Genomic DNA, 8,970 nt, shown 5'->3' with positions numbered 1-8,970 from the left:
TGGTGCTGCCCGCAGTGGACTGGGCTCTCCGACATCATTCATCATTCATCAATGAACACTATCTCTCACAGATATGGCCATAAGCCAATCTGATTAGCACAATTCTCCAGTTAAGGGTCCATCTTTCCAGGTGACCCTTGGGCGTGTCAAGCTGACAAGAAAAACTAACCAAGACAACCACCCATTTACAGATCTCAGAAGAAGTTTGTTCTAGGGACAGAATCTTGCAGCTATGGTCCCCAAACGCGTAGCAATTTTGTTCTGATGGAAATCTAACTGGAAGGTGAACTTGCCTGCCAAAGGGCACTTCCTTTCTTATCTATGCATAGAGCCTCAGAAGTGTCTTGGCTAGCCCCGGCAACTTTATTGTCTGATTATCTATCTTGCGGTTTTGTTCCACTAACTCGAGACCTTCCATATTTATGCTCCCCAATTAGCCAGCAGCATTTAGTAATTGTCTACCGAATACACATCGCTAGGATGTTTGTTTAGTGATGCAAAGAAAATATATTCTTCTTTGGGATGCTGGTCTCCTTGGGGTCTTCAGTCAGACGACTAGCTAATACATACTGAACAGTCACTGTGTACAAAACAGATGTCTGGGAACACACACACATCTGAGAATAGGTGCCCACTGGAGAATTTCTACAGTTGGTTAAAAATGAGAAAGAAAACAAGTTATATTGTTCTGGGGTCTTCTCTACATCACTCAGCCAGGGGAACAAAGAATACTGTGGTTTTGAAGCACAGTTGCTTTAGCACAACATGTGACAGTCTGCAGTGCTGATTGTTTTAAGGAAGGGCTGGTAGAAACCAGGGAGAGCATTTACTGTGGTGGCCCTCCTTCTGCTGAAAGACCCACCAAAGGGAGAAACGATTGCCTTTAGGCTCCTCTCTGAGGACTCTTCCAACTCATAGCCCAGGAAGAGAGACGAAGGGACGCCACCACGCCTGGGCACATTATCTCAGGCTATTGTTCATATCCCAGCTCCCCTCACACTTTCAAAGAAAAATGTCTGGGGGTGGGGCAGATGGCTTAGCAGTTGCTAGCAAGCATTAGGACTTGGGTTTGGATCCCCAGCAGCCACATAAAACCTGGGCACAATGATGAGAGACAGGGGGTTCCCTGTCCAGCCTTGCCAAATCCTTGAGCATCAGGCTTAGCGAGAGACATTGTCTCAAAAACTAAGGGAAGAGCAACTGAGGGAGACACTTGGTGTTGACCTCTGGCCTATATTTGCACATGTGCGCACGCACGCACACACACACACACACAGATTTAAGCACACATACATCAAAAAATGTACATAGGCCATTTTTTATTCTTTGGCCCATCCGTTTCCCCTAAAAGTCATTTATCATCCAAGTATCTGCATCCTCTCCCTGCCTCTGCCCTCTGGAGGAGGTGTTCAGATGTGAAGCCTTGCCGAAGTGGGGCGATAGCCATCCTGTCCCTCCCCTGCCCACGTTAGACTCATGTACACCTGATAACACCGTCTATCCGACTCACTTGTCAGCCTGTTCCAGCAAACCTTGCAAGGGTCAGGTTCCTCTCATCCCTTCAGCTTCACTAATTAACTTACCAGATAATCATTGAACATCCCCGCCTGCCCCCAGGTTGGTCCTGGGAGAGACTTTGCAAAAGCAAAGGATTTTTTTAAACTCTTCTCTCATATATTATACCCTGAACAGTTTCCATCCTCCCTCCCTGAGTTCCTCCTCCCGCCCACTCCTCCTCCTCCTCCTCCTCCTCTTCTTCCTCTCCTCTTCCTCCTCCTCCTCCTCCTCCTCCTCCTCCTCCTCCTCCTCCATTTCTCTTCAAAAAAAAAAAAAGCAGGTGTTCCATGGATATCAACCAAACATGACATATCAAGTTGCAGTAAGACTAAGCACCCCCCTTCATATTAAGGCTGAATGAGACAACCCAGTAAGAGGGAAGGATCCCAAAGGCAGGCAGAAGCAGCAGAAACAGCCCTCCACCCACCTTCCTCCCTGCTCTCACTGTTAGGATTCCCACAAGAAAACCAAGGCACAACCGAAACATGCAGAGGGCCTAAGTCAGACCCATGCGGGTCCCAGAATTGTTGGTGCCCTCGCTGTGGCTCCTATGAGCCTTGGGTTAGTTGATTCTATAGGTTTTCTTTGGTGTCCTTGACTCCTCTGGTTCCCGCATCCTTCCTCCCCATCTTCCACAGAATTCCCGGAGCTCCACTTGTTTGGCTGTGAATCTTGCTCGGTGAGCACAGGCTCTTACCTCAGATCTGACAGCGCAGTGGGGAGACGAGATCCATTTTTTAATGCAAATTACAGAACAGAACAGAGGCACCATCCATCCGACATGAGGAAATTTGGCTCCTGGGAGACTGTCAGAAAGTCTCCCCGGTGGAAGGGAAATTATCTGTCTCTCGCTGTCTCACCTGCCTATTGCCAGTCTCCACCCATAGCAATGGAGAAAGGGGAAGACAGTCACACTGGACCTTGTGCCACTTTGGTGACAAAGGAAATTTATCTGGAATGACTCCCTTTTCTCATTTCTGGACCCTTCCCATGGTTTTCAGATGCTAACCTTCTGGCTTCCCTCACTCCAATGCTCAGCCATTAGTTATTCCAAGTCAAGGCCTTGCATTATCCAGCTGGCCCAAGGAACTCTTGTCCAACCTTAGAGGTAGGACACCTTTATCCTTTACCCGGACCAGCATCTGGGAAAAGTGGAGAGGTGCAGTTTAGTTTAGAGCCATGGCTGTGTGGATTTTAAGAGGACATGCGTAAGAAACACTAAGGAGCGAACAACAATAGATGGGTTCTGAAGTGTTTACTCTCAAGATAAATGTGTGCAAAGCATGGGGCATGGTGCCCAAACTCAGGAAGTGTCCAGTGAGTGAATCTCAGTGATGATCTCACGATAAAATGCAAGTATAGCAAGATCAGCTTTTAAGAGATGAAAACTTACAGAGAGCAAGAATAACAGATAACTCAAGATGGACAATAAGACAGATGACGTGATGTTAGTAAGAGTCTGAAAAAGTTAATGTCCCCTTTCTCCTAATACGACTTCCTTTTATTAATTTTTCTTGCAGTGGGGGCTGTGGTGGTGGCAGGGTCTGGCCTCAGAGTCATAGCCTCAGCCTCCTGAGTGCTCAGATGACAGATGTGCTCTACCACAGGTAGCCTCTTCTATTTCCTTTATTAAAGAGAATGTGGCCAGGCAGGGTGACATAAGACTGTGATCTCAGCACTTGGGATGCTAGGGCAGGATGGGTAAGAAGTTAAGACCAGTATAGGATAAATGGAAAGTGCTTGTTTCGAAAAAGAAGGAGGGGGAGGGGAGGGAAAGGGAGGGAGGAAGGAAAATAGGGCCTGGCAATCAAAATAGGTGACAAACAGGGCTACAAGGAGGTGCAACCCAGGAGAGCTAACACTGCCTTGCCTAAGCTCAGCTCTCTTAATATAACCAAGAACTTGACAGTGTGACGCAGAACCCCTGCTGGTAAACACTAAGACAAGAAGCTGAGAAAGCCGGAGGAAAGCCGGAGGAAGCAGGGGTGCGCAGATGTTGCCCAGGTTCCAGAGATGATTCTGGAAATTATAGACCTGATGTCTCCTTTTGGTGCTGAAGGTGGAACCCAGGTCTTCAGACATGGTAAAAGGGTAAAAGGGTAAAAGGGTAAAAGCCACAGCCCAGCCCCTTGTGACATCTGCATTGCTCTGTAACCAGACGGACTTTGAGCCTTTAAACAGCAGCTATGACTACTGAGCAGTGGAGCTTGCTGACTAAATTAACTTCCTCTCTGCTAGTAACTTGGTAAAGACAGCATGGCCGACCATACCTCAAGCTTACTTGGTACAAAGCATCTGTCAGAACTTTTTAAACAGACTCACTCACTCCTTTTGTGTGTGTGTATAAATGTTTGTCTGCATGTATGTGTGTGTACCATGAGTGTGCTTGGTGCCCTTGGAGGGCAGAGGGCAATGTCAGTTCCCTTGAAACTGGAGTTACAGATGGGGTGTGAACCGTCACAGGGTGCTGGGAACCAAGCCCTCCGCTGCAAGGCCTTGAGATGCTGAACCACCTTAATTTTAACATATAAAATTAATACTTTAATTTTCTATATAATTTATTTTATGTGCATTGGTGTTTCGCCTGCATGTATGTCTGAGAGTACCAGACATGAGTGAGCTGGGAATTCAACCTATAAACTCTGGAAGAGCAACAAGTGCTCTTAACCACCAAGCCATTTCTCCAGCCCCGGAAGTACTTTAAATTATGTATGTATGTATGTATGTATGTATGTATGTATGTATGTATGTATATTATTTTCGTATGGGAATGTGCCTGTGCCATGGCGGGCATGTGCAGATCGATCAGAGGACAATTGTGAGAGTCAGTTCTATCTTGTAGATCCCAGGAAGCAAGCTTAGGTCCTAAGCCTTAGTAGAAAGCACCTTCACCCCCTGAGCCATCTTACTGACTCCTGATAGACCTTCTCGGACTCCTGGTGGATGAGAAGAAGAAATAGAGACTGAGACTTAAACTATGCTTAGCCAAATCAAACAAGGCTGAATGTCCATGTGTGGACGGTAGCAAAGCATCCACCATAAAGCACATCACAGATGACCAACACATTTCTGTTCCACTAAATGCACCCAGCTGGAAGGAACTTCTGGAGCATACACCGGTGTCACTCCGTGTGAGAGTCCCCATGGTCTCAACTGGAAGAAGATAAAATTTGGAGAACTGGTCCATTCTATGGAAAAATCCAAGATTGGAACTGCAGCCAAAACGTTAGGGCAGAAACGTCGAAGAAATGAGACAAACTCAAGTGGATCCCTCGGTCCCTAAGAGCAGCTGCACACATAAAGAATCAGGCAAAAGGCCAGGCCTCACCCCAGGGGCAGACTCCGTGCCCCTGTTAGTATGAAGTTGCAGGTGCAACAGTCACCTAGAGGAGGGAGAAGAGGGTATGAGGTTGAACATACTGAGTGCTTCCTGTAAGCAGGTACAGGGCTGTGTTCACATTCATGCTCTCACTACGTTGGTGGTGGTTCTGATCCAAAAAGATACCCAGAACTGAGGCTATGACTCAATTGTCAGAGTATCTGCTTGGCTGAGTCCTGGGTTCAAATCCCAGCACCACATAGAACTGGGGCACCATGCCCTAGGCCTGCAATCTCAGCACTCAAGAACTAGAGGCAGGAAGATCAGAAGTTCATCGTCACCCTCAGTCATGTATTAATTAGAATCCACGGACTACATGAAATTCTATTTAAAAAAAAATATTCCTAGGTCAGCACAGTAGCACATGCATGGAATCCTGGCCCCTAGGAGACTGGCACAATAGGAGTTGGAGGGCAGCCTGAACTACATAGTGATAGACGGCCTATTGCATTGGAAAGGGAGAGGTTATGGTATGCACACTCAGAAGACAAAGGACAATATTAGAAAGGACAGACCATGCTGGTAACTGAGGCTGCTGGCTGTTCAGTCTCGTTTGTTTTGTGAGGGCAGAGTCTTGTTTTGTAAGACAGGCTGTTCTCAAACTAAAGTCATGTGCTACTACACCACGTGTGTTTACACTTTTGAAAGCCCCTTCTCAGGGGAGGGGTGATCAAGTTAGATTCCATTGCAATGGAGTCATAGTCCTGACCAAGGTGGGGCTGAGCGTCCCCTCTGAAGCCCTCTCCTTGGGTGAATGGGGCTAATACATGCCTGGAGCAATCGGAATTCAAAGGTGGATGGAATGTAGTCTGCCTGGCTCTACCCTCTAGTAGTTTAGTGGTGGTTGGGGGTTTGTGCAGGGGTGTGGGAAAGCACAATCTTGAAAGCTTGGAGAAAGTGTCATCAAGATTTACAAAAGCATAATTACATGTAAAGACGACACTTGATTGGCTCCTGTGTTGGGGAGACAAAAACCATTATAAAAAGCAGCAGGAGCCAAGGAGAAAGTAGATGACATTAGAAAATGACTGAGGATTTCCTTATGTGTGACAGTGAACTTGTGATCTTCCATTCCTTGTCCCTCCTTCCCTCTCTCTGCCCCTCCTCCATGCAACCCAGGCTTGCCTTGAATTTGTGCACAGCCTTGAAGCTCCTGCTTTGCCTTCCTGACACTGATCTTTTTTTTTTTTCCTTTAAAGGTGCATTTTACTTTTATTTAGGCGTACTATCTTAGGGTGGGGAAGCACACGTTGAGCACAGGGTATGTGAAGTTCAGAAGAGGGCATCGGCTCCCCTGGGGCAGGAATCACCCGCACTTGAGAGCCACCTGATGTGGGCTCGAGGGAACTGAACCCTGGTCTTCTGGGAAAACAATATGGGCTCTTCGCTGTGCAGTCATCTCTCAGCCCCTTAACTTTGCTTCTGATGGAGAAGTCCCTCACTCAGATCCATGCGAGTGTTCTCAGGGGCAAAGGCTCCTGATGTCTGTTATTCTTAAAGAAGTCAGCCAAAGAAAAACGAAAATGGAGGGTCACAGAGAGGATGTGGCCAAAGTGAGCAACGGTATTTGCTCACTTACTTGCTTAGACAAAGAACTTTCTAAACACTACTTTCAACTCCCATGCTTGAAACTTTTCTAATTAAAATTCTAAGACAGTTGGGAAAACCAGGCAGTTGCTTGTTATGAGATGGAGTTAGGAGGGATGAGTTCAGAGGCAAGCCTGGGCTACACTGTAGAGGTGGAGTTAGGAGGAACCAGTTCAGAGGCAAGCCTGGGCTATACTGTAGAGGTGGAGTAAGGAGGAATGAGTTCAGAGGCAAGCCTGGGCTACACTGTAGAGGTGGAGTAAGGAGGAACGAGTTCAGAGGCAAGCCTGGGCTACACTGTAGAGGTGGAGTAAGGAGGAACGAGTTCAGAGGCGAGCCTGGGCTATACTGTAGAGGTGGAGTAAGGAGGAACGAGTTCAGAGGCGAGCCTGGGCTATACTGTAGAGGTGGAGTAAGGAGGAATGAGTTCAGAGGCAGGCCTGGGCTACACTGTAGAGGTGGAGTAAGGAGGAACGAGTTCAGAGGCGAGCCTGGGCTATACTGTAGAGGTGGAGTAAGGAGGAATGAGTTCAGAGGCAGGCCTGGGCTACACTGTAGAGGTGGAGTAAGGAGGAACGAGTTCAGAGGCAAGCCTGGGCTATACAGCCAAGACTTTGTCTCAAAGGGGAAATGGGAGGAAAAAAAAATGAGAGGAGGAACGCATTGGTAAACACACACTTCCTGGGCCTCAAACGTGGTACGTTAGCACTTTGAACACCATGTGCCCTCTTCAGGGGTCAGCAGGGCCCTTCAGCTGATTCCCATTCTCTATCTTATTATCAGGCCTGGCTGCTGAGGCTTTTATTGCTCTGTTTAGCTGCCACCAAGCCAAGCTGAGCCCTGCTCCCAATAAAAAGAGTACACAGGAAGACAGTGAGCATTGCTATGCTCCCCACAGTAACTCCAGGTTCGCAGGTTCGCAGTCCCAGGTTCGCAGAAGAAGGTACAACCATGGTCACACAGCTGGTCTGTGATGGAACAAGAATTTAAATCCAGTGCCACGAGTCTGGTATCCAACTACAGCTGGATATCTATCTTAAGACCCCCGTATCTTAAAAATGTTGACAAGCCCCAGCAAGTAGAAAATGGGCATCCAGGACTCTCACTCTGTGAAAAACATGGGACTTCTCCCTGGGGTGAAATAACTCGAAAGAATGCAATGACTGCCACCGAGCTCTCTGGTATGGTGCAGGGCAACAGTTTACTACAAACATAGGCATGAGTGATGGAGTTCACCTGATTTGAGCACATGATCCTGGCCGAGTGACCCGCTTTGAGAAGCCCTGAGTTCCCCAGCACTAAGATTGGAGCAGGGGACAGGCTGCACTTTGAAATGCTCTCTCCTCACAACTGCAGCCAACTCAGAACAAATTCTTGTTCCCCCACGGGTCCCTTTGTTACACCATGGGTTCACGACTGTACATTTCCTACTTTACTGAGGTATAACTTCCACACCACACAACCCACCCACACTGTTCAGTGGACAACTACATAGATCTTACTAAATTAACACAGCCACATGTCTGAATGTTTAGAGTTTTCAGTGTCCTTCTCTCCTCCCGGCTGGCCTCTGGGGGTCAGTTGCTTGGTCTTCAGAAGAGCTGGGGTCCCAGGATCCCAGGCCTGCATTTGAACTGTGTCCAGGTGGTTGTATGTATTTGTCAGTGGGCACGGGCATGCCATGGCACACGTGTGAAGACCAGAGAACTTGCGGATGGTTTTTCTGTCCAGCACCTGAGCATTCTGGGAGTGGCACTCAGGCTGTCTTGCCTACAAGCACCCTTCAAGTTATCTCACCAGTCCTCCTTTTCTCTCTCTCTCTCTCTCTCTCTCTCTCTCTCTCTCTCTCTCTCTCTCTCTCTCTCTCTCTCTCCTTCGTGCTCCCCTCCCCACTTTTGGGAAGGGCTCTTGATATGTAGCCCAGGTGGCCTGGAACTTTCAGCAGTTCTCCCCAGTGCAGGGGAGTTTTATTTGTTATGCAGATGCTGACCATGAGCCCGCTGGAGAGAATTCTGACATCCCGATTACTGCTCTTACTGTTCTCCGCTCCGATGTCTGCTTCATCTTTCTCTTCCAGGCGCTCCAGTTTACTGAGTCACTTCTGGTACCCAACCTTACTACCTACAAGGAGTGGTGGATTCCCTTGCACTTAGGAGGCCCATAGCTCATTCAGACAGGGCTGTTAGAGGAACTGGGGTGAAGCAACACCACCACCTAGTGGTAATGGATAAAAGCAAGCTTGCACTGGCTGTAAGTCTAACCAACCTGTATCCCCAGGAAATCCTTCCAGACTGGCCATCCCACACCACACATTAGATGACAAGGGTGTGAATGAGAAAAATGAGGAAAGGTCACAGTATTATGCTCCACCAAATCTCCAGAGACTTGGACGGTGAGATAAAGGGTATGGAAGATTGGGGACAGGCAGGCTTGGGGCAGTGGGTGCT

Source organism: Rattus norvegicus, chromosome 10 (assembly GCF_036323735.1).
Source record: "Rattus norvegicus strain BN/NHsdMcwi chromosome 10, GRCr8, whole genome shotgun sequence".
Lineage (NCBI taxonomy): Eukaryota > Metazoa > Chordata > Mammalia > Rodentia > Muridae > Rattus > Rattus norvegicus.
Note: the sequence above shows the minus strand (reverse complement) of the source record.